We start from the raw sequence: 20,468 nt of genomic DNA on the forward strand, positions 1-20,468 counted from the left end.
TTGGCCTTCCTGAAGGTGTGGAGGGGGCGGACGTCGGGGCATATGTGAGCACGATGCTGCACTCGTTAATGGGAGCGGAGGCCCCGACGGGTCCGTTGGAGGTGGAGGGAGCATACCGAGTTATGGTGCGAGAATCGAGAGCAGGAGAAACTCCCAGAGCCATAGTGGTGAGATTCCTCCATTTTAAGGATAGAGAAATGGTCCTTAGATGGGCGAAGAAAACTCGGTGTAGTAAATGGGAGAACGCGGTGATCCGCGTTTATCAAGATTGGAGTGCGGAGGTGGCGAGAAGGAGGGCGAGCTTTAATCGGGCCAAAGCGGTACTTCACAAAAAGAAGATAAAATTTGGAATGCTGCAACCGGCAAGACTGTGGGTCACATATCAAGGGAGGCACCACTACTTTGAAACGGCGGATGAAGCGTGGACTTTTATTGTAGAAGAAAAATTGGAATGATTGGATTATGAAAATGAACGTTTGGACAATGTGGTGGGGCGAATGGGGGGGGGGCGAAGAGGGGTTTTATGTTTTAATCCTGCGGTATGGTAACTTTTCTTTCTCCCACAGGTGGTGATGGGGGGAGGTGGGGAGGGAGAGGAGATGGGGCGTTGGCCATGGGAGGCGGGACCGAGGGAGAGGCGCGGGCTTGGTTCCCGCGTTATGATAATTATGGCGGGAATAGAGAAGCAGGAAGGAGGGGGCGTCGCACGGTGTGAGCCGTGATCACGGGGGGAAGCCGAGGTCAGCCAGAGTTTGCTGACTTCTGGGAGCAACATGGGGGGAGTAATTACGCTAGCGGGGGGTCTAGCAGGGGGGGGAGGGGGGAATTACTGGGTTGCTGCTGCTGGGGAAAGGGGGGAGTGGGTACGGGAAAGGATGGGCGGGGAGGGCACCGTCTGGGAGAGATACAGCTGCGTGGGAACTGGGTGAGAAGCTGGAAAAAGATGATGGCTAACCGGCAAGGGGGGGGGGGGGTGGGAAGCCCCCCAACTCGGCTGATCACGTGGAACGTGAGGGGGCTTAACGGGCCGATAAAGAGGGCACGAGTACTCACACACCTTAGGAAACTTAAAGCAGATGTGGTTATGCTACAGGAAACGCACCTGAAACTGATAGACCAGGTTAGGTTGCGCAAAGGATGGGTGGGGCAGGTGTTCCATTCGGGGCTGGATGCGAAAAACAGGGGGGGTGGCTATATTAGTGGGGAAGCGGGTAATGTTCGAGGCGAAGACTATAGTGGCGGATAACGGGGGCAGATACGTGATGGTGAGTGGCAAATTACAGGGAGAGATAGTTGTTTTGGTAAATGTGTATGCCCCGAACTGGGACGATGCCAACTTTATGAGGCGAATGCTAGGACGCATCCCAGACCTAGAGACCGGAAAGCTGATAATGGGGGGAGACTTTAACACGGTGTTGGAACCAAGGCTGGATAGGTCGAAGTCCAGGACTGGTAGGAGGCCGGCAGCAGCCAAGGTGCTTAAGGATTTTATGGAGCAGATGGGAGGGGTGGACCCGTGGAGATTCAGTAGACCTAGGAGTAAGGAGTTCTCGTTTTTCTCCTATGTCCATAAAGTCTATTCACGCATAGACTTTTTTGTGTTGGGTAGGGCATTGATCCCGAGGGTGAGGGGAATGGAATATACGGCTATAGCCATTTCGGATCATGCCCCACACTGGGTAGACTTGGAGATAGGGGAGGAAACAAGAGGGCGCCCACCCTGGAGAATGGACATGGGACTAATGGCGGATGAGGGGGTGTGCCTAAGGGTGAGGGGATGCATTGAAAAGTACTTGGAACTCAATGACAATGGGGAGGTTCAGGTGGGAGTGGTCTGGGAGGCGTTGAAGGCGGTGGTTAGGGGGGAGCTGATATCAATAAGGACACATAAAGGGAAGCAGGAGAGTAAGGAACGGGAGCGGTTGCTGCAAGAACTTTTGAGGGTGGATAGACAATATGCGGAAGCACCGGAGGAGGGACTGTACAGGGAAAGGCAAAGGCTGCATGTGGAATTTGACTTGCTGACTACAGGCACTGCAGAGGCACAATGGAGGAAGGCGCAGGGTGTACAGTATGAATATGGAGAGAAGCCGAGCAGATTGCTGGCACACCAATTGAGGAAAAGGGGAGCAGCGAGGGAAATAGGGGGGGTGAGGGACGAGGAAGGAGAGACGGAGCGGGGAGCGGAGAGAGTGAACAAAGTGTTCAAGACATTTTATAAAAAATTGTATGAAGCTCAACCCCCGGATGGGAGGGAGAGAATGATGGATTTTTTGGATCGGCTGGAAATTCCCAAGGTGGAAGAGCAGGAAAGGGTGGGACTGGGAGCACAGATCACGGTAGAAGAAGTGGTGAAAGGAATTAGGAACATGCAGACGGGAAAGGCCCCGGGACCGGACGGATTCCCAGTTGAATTTTACAGAAAATATTTGGACTTGCTCGCCCCGCTACTGACGAGGACCTTTAACGAGGCAAAGGAAAGGGGACAACTGCCCCCGACTATGTCAGAAGCAACGATATCGCTTCTCTTAAAGAAGGAAAAGGATCCGCTACAATGCGGGTCCTACAGACCAATTTCCCTCCTCAATGTGGATGCCAAGGTCCTGGCCAAGGTAATGGCAATGAGAATAGGGGAATGTGTCCCGGGGGTGGTTCATGAGGACCAAACTGGGTTTGTGAAGGGGAGACAGCTGAACACGAATATACGGAGACTGTTAGGGGTAATGATGATGGCCCCACCAGAGGGTGAAACGGAGATAGTAGTGGCGATGGATGCCGAGAAAGCATTTGATAGAGTGGAATGGGATTATCTGTGGGAGGTGTTGAGGAGATTTGGGTTTGGAGAGGGGTATGTTCGATGGGTGCAGCTGTTGTATAGGGCCCCAGTGGCGAGTGTGGTCACGAATGGACGGGGATCGGCATATTTTCGGCTCCATAGAGGGACAAGGCAGGGATGTCCTCTGTCCCCATTACTGTTTGCACTGGCGATTGAGCCCCTGGCGATAGCGCTGAGAGGTTCCAAGAGATGGAGGGGAATACTTAGGGGAGGAGAAGAACACCGGGTATCTTTATATGCGGATGATCTGCTACTATATGTGGCGGATCCAGCGGAGGGGATGCCAGAAATAATGCGGATACTTGGGGAGTTTGGGGATTTTTCAGGGTATAAATTGAACATGGGGAAGAGTGAGCTGTTTGTGGTGCATCCAGGGGAGCAGAGTAGAGAAATAGAAGACCTACCGTTGAGGAAGATAACAAGAGACTTTCGTTACCTGGGGATCCAGATAGCTAAGAATTGGGGCACATTGCACAGGCTAAATTTGACGCGGTTGGTGGAACAGATGGAGGAAGATTTCAAGAGATGGGATATGGTAGCATTGTCAATGGCAGGGAGGGTGCAGGCGGTTAAGATGGTGGTCCTCCCGAGATTCCTCTTTGTGTTTCAGTGCCTCCCGGTGGTGATCACGAAGGCTTTTTTCAAAAGGATAGAAAAGAGTATCATGGGTTTTGTTTGGGCCGGGAAGACTCCGAGAGTGAGGAAGGGATTCTTACAGCGTAGTAGGGATAGGGGGGGGCTGGCACTACCGAGCCTAAGTGAGTATTATTGGGCCGCTAATATTTCAATGGTGAGTAAGTGGATGGGAGAGGAGGAAGGAGCGGCGTGGAAGAGATTAAAGAGGGCGTCCTGTAGGGGGACCAGCCTGCAGGCTATGGTGACAGCCCCATTGCCGTTCTCACCAAGGAACTATACCACGAGTCCGGTGGTGGTAGCTACACTGAAGATTTGGGGACAGTGGAGACGACATAGGGGAAAGACCGGAGCATTGGGGGGGTCCCCGATAAGAAACAACCATAGGTTTGCCCCGGGGGGAATGGATGGGGGATATGGAATGTGGCAAAGAGCAGGTATAACGCAATTGAAAGATTTATTTGTGGATGGGAAGTTCGCGAGTCTGGGAGCGCTGACTGAGAAATATGGGTTGCCCCAAGGGAATGCATTCAGGTACATGCAATTGAGGGCTTTTGCGAGGCAACAGGTGAGGGAATTCCCGCAGCTCCCGACACAAGAGGTGCAGGACAGAGTCATCTCGAAGAAATGGGTGGGGGACGGTAAGGTGTTGGATATATATAGGGAAATGAGGGATGAAGGGGAGACTATGGTGGACGAACTAAAAGGGAAATGGGAAGAAGAGCTAGGGGAGATCGAGGAGGGGCTGTGGGCAGATGCCCTAAACAGGGTAAACTCGTCGTCCTCGTGCGCCAGGCTAAGCCTGATTCAGTTTAAGGTATTACACAGGGCACATATGACTGGAACACGGCTCAGTAAATTTTTCGGGGTGGAGGATAGGTGTGCGAGGTGCTCGAGAAGCCCAGCGAATCATACCCATATGTTTTGGTCATGCCCGGCACTACAGGGGTTTTGGATGGGGGTGACAAAGGTGCTTTCGAAAGTAGTAGGAGTCCGGGTCGAACCAAGCTGGGGGTTGGCTATATTTGGGGTTGCACAAGAGCCGGGAGTGCAGGAGGCGAGAGAGGCCGATGTTTTGGCCTTTGCGTCCCTAGTAGCCCGGCGCAGGATATTTCTAATGTGGAAAGAAGCCAAGCCCCCGGGGGTGGAGACCTGGATAAATGATATGGCGGGGTTCATAAAGTTAGAGCGGATTAAGTTCGTCCTAAGGGGGTCGGCTCAAGGGTTTACCAGGCGGTGGCAACCGTTCGTCGAATATCTTGCGGAAAGATAGATGGGGGAAAAAAGAAGGCAGCAGCAGCAGCCCAGGACTTGGGGGGTGGGGGGTGGGGGGGGGGGGGGGGTGGCCTGAGACAAGGCAGTTGCCAATTAGGGCTAGTTTTTATTTTTGTTATTTAATATTTATTTATTTGTTGTTGTTTTCTTTTGTTCTTGTTTAAATAAAAAAGGTCATTATTATCTGTATTGTTATAATGTTGTGTAAAGGATGCACAATGTACTGTGTTGGTTGACCAAAAATTTTCAATAAAATATTATTTTAAAAAAAAAATCAAGTCAAATCAGTTTGTGTTAAACAAAGTGTGTGGTGTCTTTTTAATATCGCTAACACAAGTTAGTTCCTTTTGAAGGTCTCCTTCTCCCCGTTTCCTCCATCCTCACCTCCAACAACAACTGTGAGAAGCTTCTTTGTCACTAAGATTGAGACAATCTGATCAGCTGTCTCTGCTGCTTTCCTCCACTAACCTACCGGACCAAACTGTCTCAAGTCCATTTTTGTCCAAGTTCTGAACTTACATCTTTCTCCATGTTCTCTCCTGCCTCCTGTCGAACTCACCGTGTCCATGAGACACCCCTTCTGCTCCACTGATAATTCCAATAACCTGCTGACAACCCAACTTCTCCATGTGAGCCGATATTGTGAACAGCTCTCTCTCTCTGCTGGTACTGACTCAACGTTAAATCCACCGTCATCACGCATCCCAAAAAAACACTTGGCCCTCCCATCTTTGCAAACTACTGCTCCATCTCCAAACTCCCTTTCCTCTCCACAGTCTTTGTACTTGGTGTCCCCAAGGATCTCCCTCGGTCCCTCCTATTTCCCATCTACAAGCTGCCACTGGGTGACATCATCCAAAAGCAGCGTGTTAGTTTTCACATGTACACTGACAACACCCAGCTCTACCTCACCACCATCCCTCTCCATTCCTCCACTGTCACTAAATTATCAAACTGCTTATCCCACATCCGCTACTGGATGAGCAGAAATTTCTTCCAATTAAAAATTGGGAAGACCAAAGCCATTGTCTTCAGTCACCATTAGAAATTCCGTTCCCTAACTCCCGAGTCCATTCCTCTCCCTGGGAACTGTCTGAGGCTGTACCACACTCTGCACAATCTCCGTGTCAGATTTGACCTCAAGAGGGGTGGTACAGTGGTTAGCACTGCTGCCTCATGGCGCCGAGGACTCGGGTTTGATCCCAGCCCCGGGTCACTGTCCGTGTGGAGTTTGCACATTCTCCCCGTATCTGCATGGGTCTCACCCCCACATACAAATGTGTGCAGGGGAGGTGGACTGGCCACACTAAATTGCCATAAATGAATTTTATAAAATCTTCTATTTCTACATTCTGTCCCTGTCACATTCTGGTGATCATTGTCTGTCTTGCTGCCCTGCATTACTGCCTTGTCCCTTCTCATCAACTTTCTAAATTTCCCCTCACCACAACCCTGTCTCCTCACCCACTAATATGTTTAAAGCTCTCTCTCCAGCCCTGGTTGTGTGATTCAACCGGGCACTAGTTCCAGTGTGGTTCAAGTGAAGGTCACTCCAATAGTCTAAACACTCTCTTTCCTCACTATTGGTGCCAGTATAATAATAATCTTTATTCTCACAAGTAGGCTTACATTAACACTGCAATGAAGTTACTGTGAAAATCCCCAAGTCATCACACTCAGGAGCCTGTTTGGGTACACAAGGAGAATTTAGAATGTCCAAATTCTCCAAAAGCACTTCTTTTGGGACTAGCGTGAGCAAAATGGAGTACCCGGAGGAAACCCACGCAGACGCAGGGAGAACATGCAGACTCCGCACAGACAATGATCTTGGCGCTGTGAAGCAACAGTCCTAACCACTGTGCTACCGTGCGTACCCTATGAATTAAACCCCATTTATCCAGGCCAATCATTGAACAAAGCGAACATCTCATTCACTCTATGCCAATTTACTCATGGCGCAGGTATTCATTTGGAACACATTTGTGCGAGCTCTTTTAACAGAATCTGGATTCTTGGATCTTTCTCCAGTTTCTCTCCCATCTTCTCTCTCCCTCCGAGTTTATATTGTCCACGAGACCCAACTTCTGTTCCCTCGACTCCATTCTCACAAATGTTGACCATCCAACCTCTCTATGTCCACAAAACATCAGCCATGAATGGTGGAGCAGGCTCCAGGGGCCAAATGGCCTACTCCTGCTCCTAGTTCTTATGTTAGTTGATTCTGTTTCAACTAACATAACTAACATGAGAGCAGCTGGTTAGTCAGTTTCAGCGGGAGCATTGCGGAAGGAGGGTGCTGGGAGGTAAGTCAACCTTTAAAAGCACTTCTCTTTGCAGGGGCAGGCCAGTCGATTTCGGCGGCGTGAGAACAGCTGGTTAGTCAATTTCAGCGGCGTGAGAACAGCTGGTTAGTCAATTTCAGCGGGAGCATTGCGGAAGGAGGTTGCTGGGAGGTAAGTCAACCTTTAAAAGCACTTCTCTTTGCAGGGGCAGGCCAGTCGATTTCGGCGGCGTGAGAGCAGCTGGTTAGTCAGTTTCAGCGGGAGCATTGCGGAAGGAGGTTGCTGGGAGGTAAGTCAACCTTTAAAAGCACTTCTCTTTGCAGGGGCAGGCCAGTCGATTTCGGCGGCGTGAGAACAGCTGGTTAGTCAGTTTCAGCGGGAGCATTGCGGAAGGAGGTTGCTGGGAGGTAAGTCAACCTTTAAAAGCACTTGTCTTTGCAGGGGCAGGCCAGTCGATTTCGGCGGCGTGAGAGCAGCTGGTGAGTCAGTTTCAGCGGGAGCATTGCGGAAGGAGGTTGCTGGGAGGTAAGTCAACCTTTAAAAGCACTTCTCTTTGCAGGGGCAGGCCAGTCGATTTCGGCGGCGTGAGAGCAGCTGGTTAGTCAGTTTCAGCGGGAGCATTGCGGAAGGAGGTTGCTGGGAGGTAAGTCAACCTTTAAAAGCACTTCTCTTTGCAGGGGCAGGCCAGTCGATTTTGACGGCGGGAGAACAGCTGGTGTGTCCGTTTCAGCGGGAGCATTGCGGAAGGAGGTTGCTGGGAGGTAAGTCAACCTTTAAAAGCACTTCTCTTTGCAGGGGCAGGCCAGTCGATTTCGGCGGCGTGAGAGCAGCTGGTTAGTCAGTTTCAGCGGGAGCATTGCGGAAGGAGGTTGCTGGGAGGTAAGTCAACCTTTAAAAGCACTTCTCTTTGCAGGGGCAGGCCAGTCGATTTCGGCGGCGTGAGAACAGCTGGTTAGTCAGTTTCAGCGGGAGCATTGCGGAAGGAGGTTGCTGGGAGGTAAGTCAACCTTTAAAAGCACTTCTCTTTGCAGGGGCAGGCCAGTCGATTTTGACGGCGGGAGAACAGCTGGTGTGTCCGTTTCAGCGGGAGCATTGCGGAAGGAGGTTGCTGGGAGGTAAGTCAACCTTTAAAAGCACTTCTCTTTGCAGGGGCAGGCCAGTCGATTTCGGCGGCGTGAGAACAGCTGGTGAGTCAGTTTCAGCGGGAGCATTGCGGAAGGAGGTTGCTGGGAGGTAAGTCAACCTTTAAAAGCACTTCTCTTTGCAGGGGCAGGCCAGTCGATTTCGGCGGCGTGAGAGCAGCTGGTTAGTCAATTTCAGCAGGAGCTGAGAATTTTTCTTTTTTTTAATTAGTTTTTTAGGCGGGATAAGGAAGTAGACCCGCGGACGTCTGGGAAGACCCGCACCAATAAATTCTGGTGGAGAGGAAACCCGAGACACGACACGTGTAGTGTCTCCCTCCCCCCGGGATAAGGAAGCAGGAGAGTAAGGAACGGGAGCGGTTGCTGCAAGAACTTTTGAGGGTGGATAGACAATATGCGGAAGCACCGGAGGAGGGACTGTACAGGGAAAGGCAAAGGCTGCATGTGGAATTTGACTTGCTGACTACAGGCACTGCAGAGGCACAATGGAGGAAGGCGCAGGGTGTACAGTATGAATATGGAGAGAAGCCGAGCAGATTGCTGGCACACCAATTGAGGAAAAGGGGAGCAGCGAGGGAAATAGGGGGGGTGAGGGACGAGGAAGGAGAGACGGAGCGGGGAGCGGAGAGAGTGAACAAAGTGTTCAAGACATTTTATAAAAAATTATATGAAGCTCAACCCCCGGATGGGAGGGAGAGAATGATGGATTTTTTGGATCGGCTGGAAATTCCCAAGGTGGAAGAGCAGGAAAGGGTGGGACTGGGAGCACAGATCACGGTAGAAGAAGTGGTGAAAGGAATTAGGAACATGCAGACGGGAAAGGCCCCGGGACCGGACGGATTCCCAGTTGAATTTTACAGAAAATATTTGGACTTGCTCGCCCCGCTACTGACGAGGACCTTTAACGAGGCAAAGGAAAGGGGACAACTGCCCCCGACTATGTCAGAAGCAACGATATCGCTTCTCTTAAAGAAGGAAAAGGATCCGCTACAATGCGGGTCCTACAGACCAATTTCCCTCCTCAATGTGGATGCCAAGGTCCTGGCCAAGGTAATGGCAATGAGAATAGGGGAATGTGTCCCGGGGGTGGTTCATGAGGACCAAACTGGGTTTGTGAAGGGGAGACAGCTGAACACGAATATACGGAGACTGTTAGGGGTAATGATGATGGCCCCACCAGAGGGTGAAACGGAGATAGTAGTGGCGATGGATGCCGAGAAAGCATTTGATAGAGTGGAATGGGATTATCTGTGGGAGGTGTTGAGGAGATTTGGGTTTGGAGAGGGGTATGTTCGATGGGTGCAGCTGTTGTATAGGGCCCCAGTGGCGAGTGTGGTCACGAATGGACGGGGATCGGCATATTTTCGGCTCCATAGAGGGACAAGGCAGGGATGTCCTCTGTCCCCATTACTGTTTGCACTGGCGATTGAGCCCCTGGCGATAGCGCTGAGAGGTTCCAAGAGATGGAGGGGAATACTTAGGGGAGGAGAAGAACACCGGGTATCTTTATATGCGGATGATCTGCTACTATATGTGGCGGATCCAGCGGAGGGGATGCCAGAAATAATGCGGATACTTGGGGAGTTTGGGGATTTTTCAGGGTATAAATTGAACATGGGGAAGAGTGAGCTGTTTGTGGTGCATCCAGGGGAGCAGAGTAGAGAAATAGAAGACCTACCGTTGAGGAAGATAACAAGAGACTTTCGTTACCTGGGGATCCAGATAGCTAAGAATTGGGGCACATTGCACAGGCTAAATTTGACGCGGTTGGTGGAACAGATGGAGGAAGATTTCAAGAGATGGGATATGGTAGCATTGTCAATGGCAGGGAGGGTGCAGGCGGTTAAGATGGTGGTCCTCCCGAGATTCCTCTTTGTGTTTCAGTGCCTCCCGGTGGTGATCACGAAGGCTTTTTTCAAAAGGATAGAAAAGAGTATCATGGGTTTTGTTTGGGCCGGGAAGACTCCGAGAGTGAGGAAGGGATTCTTACAGCGTAGTAGGGATAGGGGGGGGCTGGCACTACCGAGCCTAAGTGAGTATTATTGGGCCGCTAATATTTCAATGGTGAGTAAGTGGATGGGAGAGGAGGAAGGAGCGGCGTGGAAGAGATTAAAGAGGGCGTCCTGTAGGGGGACCAGCCTGCAGGCTATGGTGACAGCCCCATTGCCGTTCTCACCAAGGAACTATACCACGAGTCCGGTGGTGGTAGCTACACTGAAGATTTGGGGACAGTGGAGACGACATAGGGGAAAGACCGGAGCATTGGGGGGGTCCCCGATAAGAAACAACCATAGGTTTGCCCCGGGGGGAATGGATGGGGGATATGGAATGTGGCAAAGAGCAGGTATAACGCAATTGAAAGATTTATTTGTGGATGGGAAGTTCGCGAGTCTGGGAGCGCTGACTGAGAAATATGGGTTGCCCCAAGGGAATGCATTCAGGTACATGCAATTGAGGGCTTTTGCGAGGCAACAGGTGAGGGAATTCCCGCAGCTCCCGACACAAGAGGTGCAGGACAGAGTCATCTCGAAGAAATGGGTGGGGGACGGTAAGGTGTTGGATATATATAGGGAAATGAGGGATGAAGGGGAGACTATGGTGGACGAACTAAAAGGGAAATGGGAAGAAGAGCTAGGGGAGATCGAGGAGGGGCTGTGGGCAGATGCCCTAAACAGGGTAAACTCGTCGTCCTCGTGCGCCAGGCTAAGCCTGATTCAGTTTAAGGTATTACACAGGGCACATATGACTGGAACACGGCTCAGTAAATTTTTCGGGGTGGAGGATAGGTGTGCGAGGTGCTCGAGAAGCCCAGCGAATCATACCCATATGTTTTGGTCATGCCCGGCACTACAGGGGTTTTGGATGGGGGTGACAAAGGTGCTTTCGAAAGTAGTAGGAGTCCGGGTCGAACCAAGCTGGGGGTTGGCTATATTTGGGGTTGCACAAGAGCCGGGAGTGCAGGAGGCGAGAGAGGCCGATGTTTTGGCCTTTGCGTCCCTAGTAGCCCGGCGCAGGATATTTCTAATGTGGAAAGAAGCCAAGCCCCCGGGGGTGGAGACCTGGATAAATGATATGGCGGGGTTCATAAAGTTAGAGCGGATTAAGTTCGTCCTAAGGGGGTCGGCTCAAGGGTTTACCAGGCGGTGGCAACCGTTCGTCGAATATCTTGCGGAAAGATAGATGGGGGAAAAAAGAAGGCAGCAGCAGCAGCCCAGGACTTGGGGTGTGGGGGGGGGGGGGGGGGGGGGGGTGTGGCCTGAGACAAGGCAGTTGCCAATTAGGGCTAGTTTTTATTTTTGTTATTTAATATTTATTTATTTGTTGTTGTTTTCTTTTGTTCTTGTTTAAATAAAAAAGGTCATTATTATCTGTATTGTTATAATGTTGTGTAAAGGATGCACAATGTACTGTGTTGGTTGACCAAAAATTTTCAATAAAATATTATTTAAAAAAAAAAATCAAGTCAAATCAGTTTGTGTTAAACAAAGTGTGTGGTGTCTTTTTAATATCGCTAACACAAGTTAGTTCCTTTTGAAGGTCTCCTTCTCCCCGTTTCCTCCATCCTCACCTCCAACAACAACTGTGAGAAGCTTCTTTGTCACTAAGATTGAGACAATCTGATCAGCTGTCTCTGCTGCTTTCCTCCACTAACCTACCGGACCAAACTGTCTCAAGTCCATTTTTGTCCAAGTTCTGAACTTACATCTTTCTCCATGTTCTCTCCTGCCTCCTGTCGAACTCACCGTGTCCATGAGACACCCCTTCTGCTCCACTGATAATTCCAATAACCTGCTGACAACCCAACTTCTCCATGTGAGCCGATATTGTGAACAGCTCTCTCTCTCTGCTGGTACTGACTCAACGTTAAATCCACCGTCATCACGCATCCCAAAAAAACACTTGGCCCTCCCATCTTTGCAAACTACTGCTCCATCTCCAAACTCCCTTTCCTCTCCACAGTCTTTGTACTTGGTGTCCCCAAGGATCTCCCTCGGTCCCTCCTATTTCCCATCTACAAGCTGCCACTGGGTGACATCATCCAAAAGCAGCGTGTTAGTTTTCACATGTACACTGACAACACCCAGCTCTACCTCACCACCATCCCTCTCCATTCCTCCACTGTCACTAAATTATCAAACTGCTTATCCCACATCCGCTACTGGATGAGCAGAAATTTCTTCCAATTAAAAATTGGGAAGACCAAAGCCATTGTCTTCAGTCACCATTAGAAATTCCGTTCCCTAACTCCCGAGTCCATTCCTCTCCCTGGGAACTGTCTGAGGCTGTACCACACTCTGCACAATCTCCGTGTCAGATTTGACCTCAAGAGGGGTGGTACAGTGGTTAGCACTGCTGCCTCATGGCGCCGAGGACTCGGGTTTGATCCCAGCCCCGGGTCACTGTCCGTGTGGAGTTTGCACATTCTCCCCGTATCTGCATGGGTCTCACCCCCACATACAAATGTGTGCAGGGGAGGTGGACTGGCCACACTAAATTGCCATAAATGAATTTTATAAAATCTTCTATTTCTACATTCTGTCCCTGTCACATTCTGGTGATCATTGTCTGTCTTGCTGCCCTGCATTACTGCCTTGTCCCTTCTCATCAACTTTCTAAATTTCCCCTCACCACAACCCTGTCTCCTCACCCACTAATATGTTTAAAGCTCTCTCTCCAGCCCTGGTTGTGTGATTCAACCGGGCACTAGTTCCAGTGTGGTTCAAGTGAAGGTCACTCCAATAGTCTAAACACTCTCTTTCCTCACTATTGGTGCCAGTATAATAATAATCTTTATTCTCACAAGTAGGCTTACATTAACACTGCAATGAAGTTACTGTGAAAATCCCCAAGTCATCACACTCAGGAGCCTGTTTGGGTACACAAGGAGAATTTAGAATGTCCAAATTCTCCAAAAGCACTTCTTTTGGGACTAGCGTGAGCAAAATGGAGTACCCGGAGGAAACCCACGCAGACGCAGGGAGAACATGCAGACTCCGCACAGACAATGATCTTGGCGCTGTGAAGCAACAGTCCTAACCACTGTGCTACCGTGCGTACCCTATGAATTAAACCCCATTTATCCAGGCCAATCATTGAACAAAGCGAACATCTCATTCACTCTATGCCAATTTACTCATGGCGCAGGTATTAATTTGGAACACATTTGTGCGAGCTCTTTTAACAGAATCTGGATTCTTGGATCTTTCTCCAGTTTCTCTCCCATCTTCTCTCTCCCTCCGAGTTTATATTGTCCACGAGACCCAACTTCTGTTCCCTCGACTCCATTCTCACAAATGTTGACCATCCAACCTCTCTATGTCCACAAAACATCAGCCATGAATGGTGGAGCAGGCTCCAGGGGCCAAATGGCCTACACCTGCTCCTAGTTCTTATGTTAGTTGATTCTGTTTCAACTAACATAACTAACATGAGAGCAGCTGGTTAGTCAGTTTCAGCGGGAGCATTGCGGAAGGAGGGTGCTGGGAGGTAAGTCAACCTTTAAAAGCACTTCTCTTTGCAGGGGCAGGCCAGTCGATTTCGGCGGCGTGAGAACAGCTGGTTAGTCAATTTCAGCGGCGTGAGAACAGCTGGTTAGTCAATTTCAGCGGGAGCATTGCGGAAGGAGGTTGCTGGGAGGTAAGTCAACCTTTAAAAGCACTTCTCTTTGCAGGGGCAGGCCAGTCGATTTCGGCGGCGTGAGAGCAGCTGGTTAGTCAGTTTCAGCGGGAGCATTGCGGAAGGAGGTTGCTGGGAGGTAAGTCAACCTTTAAAAGCACTTCTCTTTGCAGGGGCAGGCCAGTCGATTTCGGCGGCGTGAGAACAGCTGGTTAGTCAGTTTCAGCGGGAGCATTGCGGAAGGAGGTTGCTGGGAGGTAAGTCAACCTTTAAAAGCACTTCTCTTTGCAGGGGCAGGCCAGTCGATTTTGACGGCGGGAGAACAGCTGGTGTGTCCGTTTCAGCGGGAGCATTGCGGAAGGAGGTTGCTGGGAGGTAAGTCAACCTTTAAAAGCACTTCTCTTTGCAGGGGCAGGCCAGTCGATTTCGGCGGCGTGAGAACAGCTGGTGAGTCAGTTTCAGCGGGAGCATTGCGGAAGGAGGTTGCTGGGAGGTAAGTCAACCTTTAAAAGCACTTCTCTTTGCAGGGGCAGGCCAGTCGATTTCGGCGGCGTGAGAGCAGCTGGTTAGTCAATTTCAGCAGGAGCTGAGAATTTTTCTTTTTTTTAATTAGTTTTTTAGGCGGGATAAGGAAGTAGACCCGCGGACGTCTGGGAAGACCCGCACCAATAAATTCTGGTGGAGAGGAAACCCGAGACACTACACGTGTAGTGTCTCCCTCCCCCCGGGATAAGGAAGCAGGAGAGTAAGGAACGGGAGCGGTTGCTGCAAGAACTTTTGAGGGTGGATAGACAATATGCGGAAGCACCGGAGGAGGGACTGTACAGGGAAAGGCAAAGGCTGCATGTGGAATTTGACTTGCTGACTACAGGCACTGCAGAGGCACAATGGAGGAAGGCGCAGGGTGTACAGTATGAATATGGAGAGAAGCCGAGCAGATTGCTGGCACACCAATTGAGGAAAAGGGGAGCAGCGAGGGAAATAGGGGGGGTGAGGGACGAGGAAGGAGAGACGGAGCGGGGAGCGGAGAGAGTGAACAAAGTGTTCAAGACATTTTATAAAAAATTGTATGAAGCTCAACCCCCGGATGGGAGGGAGAGAATGATGGATTTTTTGGATCGGCTGGAAATTCCCAAGGTGGAAGAGCAGGAAAGGGTGGGACTGGGAGCACAGATCACGGTAGAAGAAGTGGTGAAAGGAATTAGGAACATGCAGACGGGAAAGGCCCCGGGACCGGACGGATTCCCAGTTGAATTTTACAGAAAATATTTGGACTTGCTCGCCCCGCTACTGACGAGGACCTTTAACGAGGCAAAGGAAAGGGGACAACTGCCCCCGACTATGTCAGAAGCAACGATATCGCTTCTCTTAAAGAAGGAAAAGGATCCGCTACAATGCGGGTCCTACAGACCAATTTCCCTCCTCAATGTGGATGCCAAGGTCCTGGCCAAGGTAATGGCAATGAGAATAGGGGAATGTGTCCCGGGGGTGGTTCATGAGGACCAAACTGGGTTTGTGAAGGGGAGACAGCTGAACACGAATATACGGAGACTGTTAGGGGTAATGATGATGGCCCCACCAGAGGGTGAAACGGAGATAGTAGTGGCGATGGATGCCGAGAAAGCATTTGATAGAGTGGAATGGGATTATCTGTGGGAGGTGTTGAGGAGATTTGGGTTTGGAGAGGGGTATGTTCGATGGGTGCAGCTGTTGTATAGGGCCCCAGTGGCGAGTGTGGTCACGAATGGACGGGGATCGGCATATTTTCGGCTCCATAGAGGGACAAGGCAGGGATGTCCTCTGTCCCCATTACTGTTTGCACTGGCGATTGAGCCCCTGGCGATAGCGCTGAGAGGTTCCAAGAGATGGAGGGGAATACTTAGGGGAGGAGAAGAACACCGGGTATCTTTATATGCGGATGATCTGCTACTATATGTGGCGGATCCAGCGGAGGGGATGCCAGAAATAATGCGGATACTTGGGGAGTTTGGGGATTTTTCAGGGTATAAATTGAACATGGGGAAGAGTGAGCTGTTTGTGGTGCATCCAGGGGAGCAGAGTAGAGAAATAGAAGACCTACCGTTGAGGAAGATAACAAGAGACTTTCGTTACCTGGGGATCCAGATAGCTAAGAATTGGGGCACATTGCACAGGCTAAATTTGACGCGGTTGGTGGAACAGATGGAGGAAGATTTCAAGAGATGGGATATGGTAGCATTGTCAATGGCAGGGAGGGTGCAGGCGGTTAAGATGGTGGTCCTCCCGAGATTCCTCTTTGTGTTTCAGTGCCTCCCGGTGGTGATCACGAAGGCTTTTTTCAAAAGGATAGAAAAGAGTATCATGGGTTTTGTTTGGGCCGGGAAGACTCCGAGAGTGAGGAAGGGATTCTTACAGCGTAGTAGGGATAGGGGGGGGCTGGCACTACCGAGCCTAAGTGAGTATTATTGGGCCGCTAATATTTCAATGGTGAGTAAGTGGATGGGAGAGGAGGAAGGAGCGGCGTGGAAGAGATTAAAGAGGGCGTCCTGTAGGGGGACCAGCCTGCAGGCTATGGTGACAGCCCCATTGCCGTTCTCACCAAGGAACTATACCACGAGTCCGGTGGTGGTAGCTACACTGAAGATTTGGGGACAGTGGAGACGACATAGGGGAAAGACCGGAGCATTGGGGGGGTCCCCGATAAGAAACAACCATAGGTTTGCCCCGGGGGGAATGGATGGGGGATATGGAATGTGGCAAAGAGCAGGTATAACGCAATTGAAAGATTTATTTGTGGATGGGAAGTTCGCGAGTCTGGGAGCGCTGACTGAGAAATATGGGTTGCCCCAAGGGAATGCATTCAGGTACATGCAATTGAGGGCTTTTGCGAGGCAACAGGTGAGGGAATTCCCGCAGCTCCCGACACAAGAGGTGCAGGACAGAGTCATCTCGAAGAAATGGGTGGGGGACGGTAAGGTGTTGGATATATATAGGGAAATGAGGGATGAAGGGGAGACTATGGTGGACGAACTAAAAGGGAAATGGGAAGAAGAGCTAGGGGAGATCGAGGAGGGGCTGTGGGCAGATGCCCTAAACAGGGTAAACTCGTCGTCCTCGTGCGCCAGGCTAAGCCTGATTCAGTTTAAGGTATTACACAGGGCACATATGACTGGAACACGGCTCAGTAAATTTTTCGGGGTGGAGGATAGGTGTGCGAGGTGCTCGAGAAGCCCAGCGAATCATACCCATATGTTTTGGTCATGCCCGGCACTACAGGGGTTTTGGATGGGGGTGACAAAGGTGCTTTCGAAAGTAGTAGGAGTCCGGGTCGAACCAAGCTGGGGGTTGGCTATATTTGGGGTTGCACAAGAGCCGGGAGTGCAGGAGGCGAGAGAGGCCGATGTTTTGGCCTTTGCGTCCCTAGTAGCCCGGCGCAGGATATTTCTAATGTGGAAAGAAGCCAAGCCCCCGGGGGTGGAGACCTGGATAAATGATATGGCGGGGTTCATAAAGTTAGAGCGGATTAAGTTCGTCCTAAGGGGGTCGGCTCAAGGGTTTACCAGGCGGTGGCAACCGTTCGTCGAATATCTTGCGGAAAGATAGATGGGGGAAAAAAGAAGGCAGCAGCAGCAGCCCAGGACTTGGGGGGTGGGGGGTGGGGGGTGGGGGGGGGGTGGCCTGAGACAAGGCAGTTGCCAATTAGGGCTAGTTTTTATTTTTGTTATTTAATATTTATTTATTTGTTGTTGTTTTCTTTTGTTCTTGTTTAAATAAAAAAGGTCATTATTATCTGTATTGTTATAATGTTGTGTAAAGGATGCACAATGTACTGTGTTGGTTGACCAAAAATTTTCAATAAAATATTATTTTAAAAAAAAAATCAAGTCAAATCAGTTTGTGTTAAACAAAGTGTGTGGTGTCTTTTTAATATCGCTAACACAAGTTAGTTCCTTTTGAAGGTCTCCTTCTCCCCGTTTCCTCCATCCTCACCTCCAACAACAACTGTGAGAAGCTTCTTTGTCACTAAGATTGAGACAATCTGATCAGCTGTCTCTGCTGCTTTCCTCCACTAACCTACCGGACCAAACTGTCTCAAGTCCATTTTTGTCCAAGTTCTGAACTTACATCTTTCTCCATGTTCTCTCCTGCCTCCTGTCGAACTCACCGTGTCCATGAGACACCCCTTCTGCTCCACTGATAATTCCAATAACCTGCTGACAACCCAACTTCTCCATGTGAGCCGATATTGTGAACAGCTCTCTCTCTCTGCTGGTACTGACTCAACGTTAAATCCACCGTCATCACGCATCCCAAAAAAACACTTGGCCCTCCCATCTTTGCAAACTACTGCTCCATCTCCAAACTCCCTTTCCTCTCCACAGTCTTTGTACTTGGTGTCCCCAAGGATCTCCCTCGGTCCCTCCTATTTCCCATCTACAAGCTGCCACTGGGTGACATCATCCAAAAGCAGCGTGTTAGTTTTCACATGTACACTGACAACACCCAGCTCTACCTCACCACCATCCCTCTCCATTCCTCCACTGTCACTAAATTATCAAACTGCTTATCCCACATCCGCTACTGGATGAGCAGAAATTTCTTCCAATTAAAAATTGGGAAGACCAAAGCCATTGTCTTCAGTCACCATTAGAAATTCCGTTCCCTAACTCCCGAGTCCATTCCTCTCCCTGGGAACTGTCTGAGGCTGTACCACACTCTGCACAATCTCCGTGTCAGATTTGACCTCAAGAGGGGTGGTACAGTGGTTAGCACTGCTGCCTCATGGCGCCGAGGACTCGGGTTTGATCCCAGCCCCGGGTCACTGTCCGTGTGGAGTTTGCACATTCTCCCCGTATCTGCATGGGTCTCACCCCCACATACAAATGTGTGCAGGGGAGGTGGACTGGCCACACTAAATTGCCATAAATGAATTTTATAAAATCTTCTATTTCTACATTCTGTCCCTGTCACATTCTGGTGATCATTGTCTGTCTTGCTGCCCTGCATTACTGCCTTGTCCCTTCTCATCAACTTTCTAAATTTCCCCTCACCACAACCCTGTCTCCTCACCCACTAATATGTTTAAAGCTCTCTCTCCAGCCCTGGTTGTGTGATTCAACCGGGCACTAGTTCCAGTGTGGTTCAAGTGAAGGTCACTCCAATAGTCTAAACACTCTCTTTCCTCACTATTGGTGCCAGTATAATAATAATCTTTATTCTCACAAGTAGGCTTACATTAACACTGCAATGAAGTTACTGTGAAAATCCCCAAGTCATCACACTCAGGAGCCTGTTTGGGTACACAAGGAGAATTTAGAATGTCCAAATTCTCCAAAAGCACTTCTTTTGGGACTAGCGTGAGCAAAATGGAGTACCCGGAGGAAACCCACGCAGACGCAGGGAGAACATGCAGACTCCGCACAGACAATGATCTTGGCGCTGTGAAGCAACAGTCCTAACCACTGTGCTACCGTGCGTACCCTATGAATTAAACCCCATTTATCCAGGCCAATCATTGAACAAAGCGAACATCTCATTCACTCTATGCCAATTTACTCATGGCGCAGGTATTCATTTGGAACACATTTGTGCGAGCTCTTTTAACAGAATCTGGATTCTTGGATCTTTCTCCAGTTTCTCTCCCATCTTCTCTCTCCCTCCGAGTTTATATTGTCCACGAGACCCAACTTCTGTTCCCTCGACTCCATTCTCACAAATGTTGACCATCCAACCTCTCTATGTCCACAAAACATCAGCCATGAATGGTGGAGCAGGCTCGAGGGGCCAAATGGCCTACTCCTGCTCCTAGTTCTTATGTTAGTTGATTCTGTTTCAACTAACATAACTAACATGAGAGCAGCTGGTTAGTCAGTTTCAGCGGGAGCATTGCGGAAGGAGGGTGCTGGGAGGTAAGTCAACCTTTAAAAGCACTTCTCTTTGCAGGGGCAGGCCAGTCGATTTCGGCGGCGTGAGAACAGCTGGTTAGTCAATTTCAGCGGCGTGAGAACAGCTGGTTAGTCAATTTCAGCGGGAGCATTGCGGAAGGAGGTTGCTGGGAGGTAAGTCAACCTTTAAAAGCACTTCTCTTTGCAGGGGCAGGCCAGTCGATTTCGGCGGCGTGAGAGCAGCTGGTTAGTCAGTTTCAGCGGGAGCATTGCGGAAGGAGGTTGCTGGGAGGTAAGTCAACCTTTAAAAGCACTTCTCTTTGCAGGGGCAGGCCAGTCGATTTCGGCGGCGTGAGAACAGCTGGTTAGTCAGTTTCAGCGGGAGCATTGCGGAAGGAGGTTGCTGGGAGGTAAGTCAACCTTTAAAAGCACTTGTCTTTGCAGGGGCAGGCCAGTCGATTTCGGCGGCGTGAGAGCAGCTGGTGAGTGGTGAGTCAGTTTCAGCGGGAGCATTGCGGAAGGAGGTTGCTGGGAGGTAAGTCAACCTTTAAAAGCACTTCTCTTTGCAGGGGCAGGCCAGTCGATTTCGGCGGCGTGAGAACAGCTGGTTAGTCAGTTTCAGCGGGAGCATTGCGGAAGGAGGTTGCTGGGAGGTAAGTCAACCTTTAAAAGCACTTGTCTTTGCAGGGGCAGGCCAGTCGATTTCGGCGGCGTGAGAGCAGCTGGTGAGTGGTGAGTCAGTTTCAGCGGGAGCATTGCGGAAGGAGGTTGCTGGGAGGTAAGTCAACCTTTAAAAGCACTTCTCTTTGCAGGGGCAGGC

This window comes from Scyliorhinus torazame, chromosome 5 (genome assembly GCF_047496885.1).
Source record: "Scyliorhinus torazame isolate Kashiwa2021f chromosome 5, sScyTor2.1, whole genome shotgun sequence".
Lineage (NCBI taxonomy): Eukaryota > Metazoa > Chordata > Chondrichthyes > Carcharhiniformes > Scyliorhinidae > Scyliorhinus > Scyliorhinus torazame.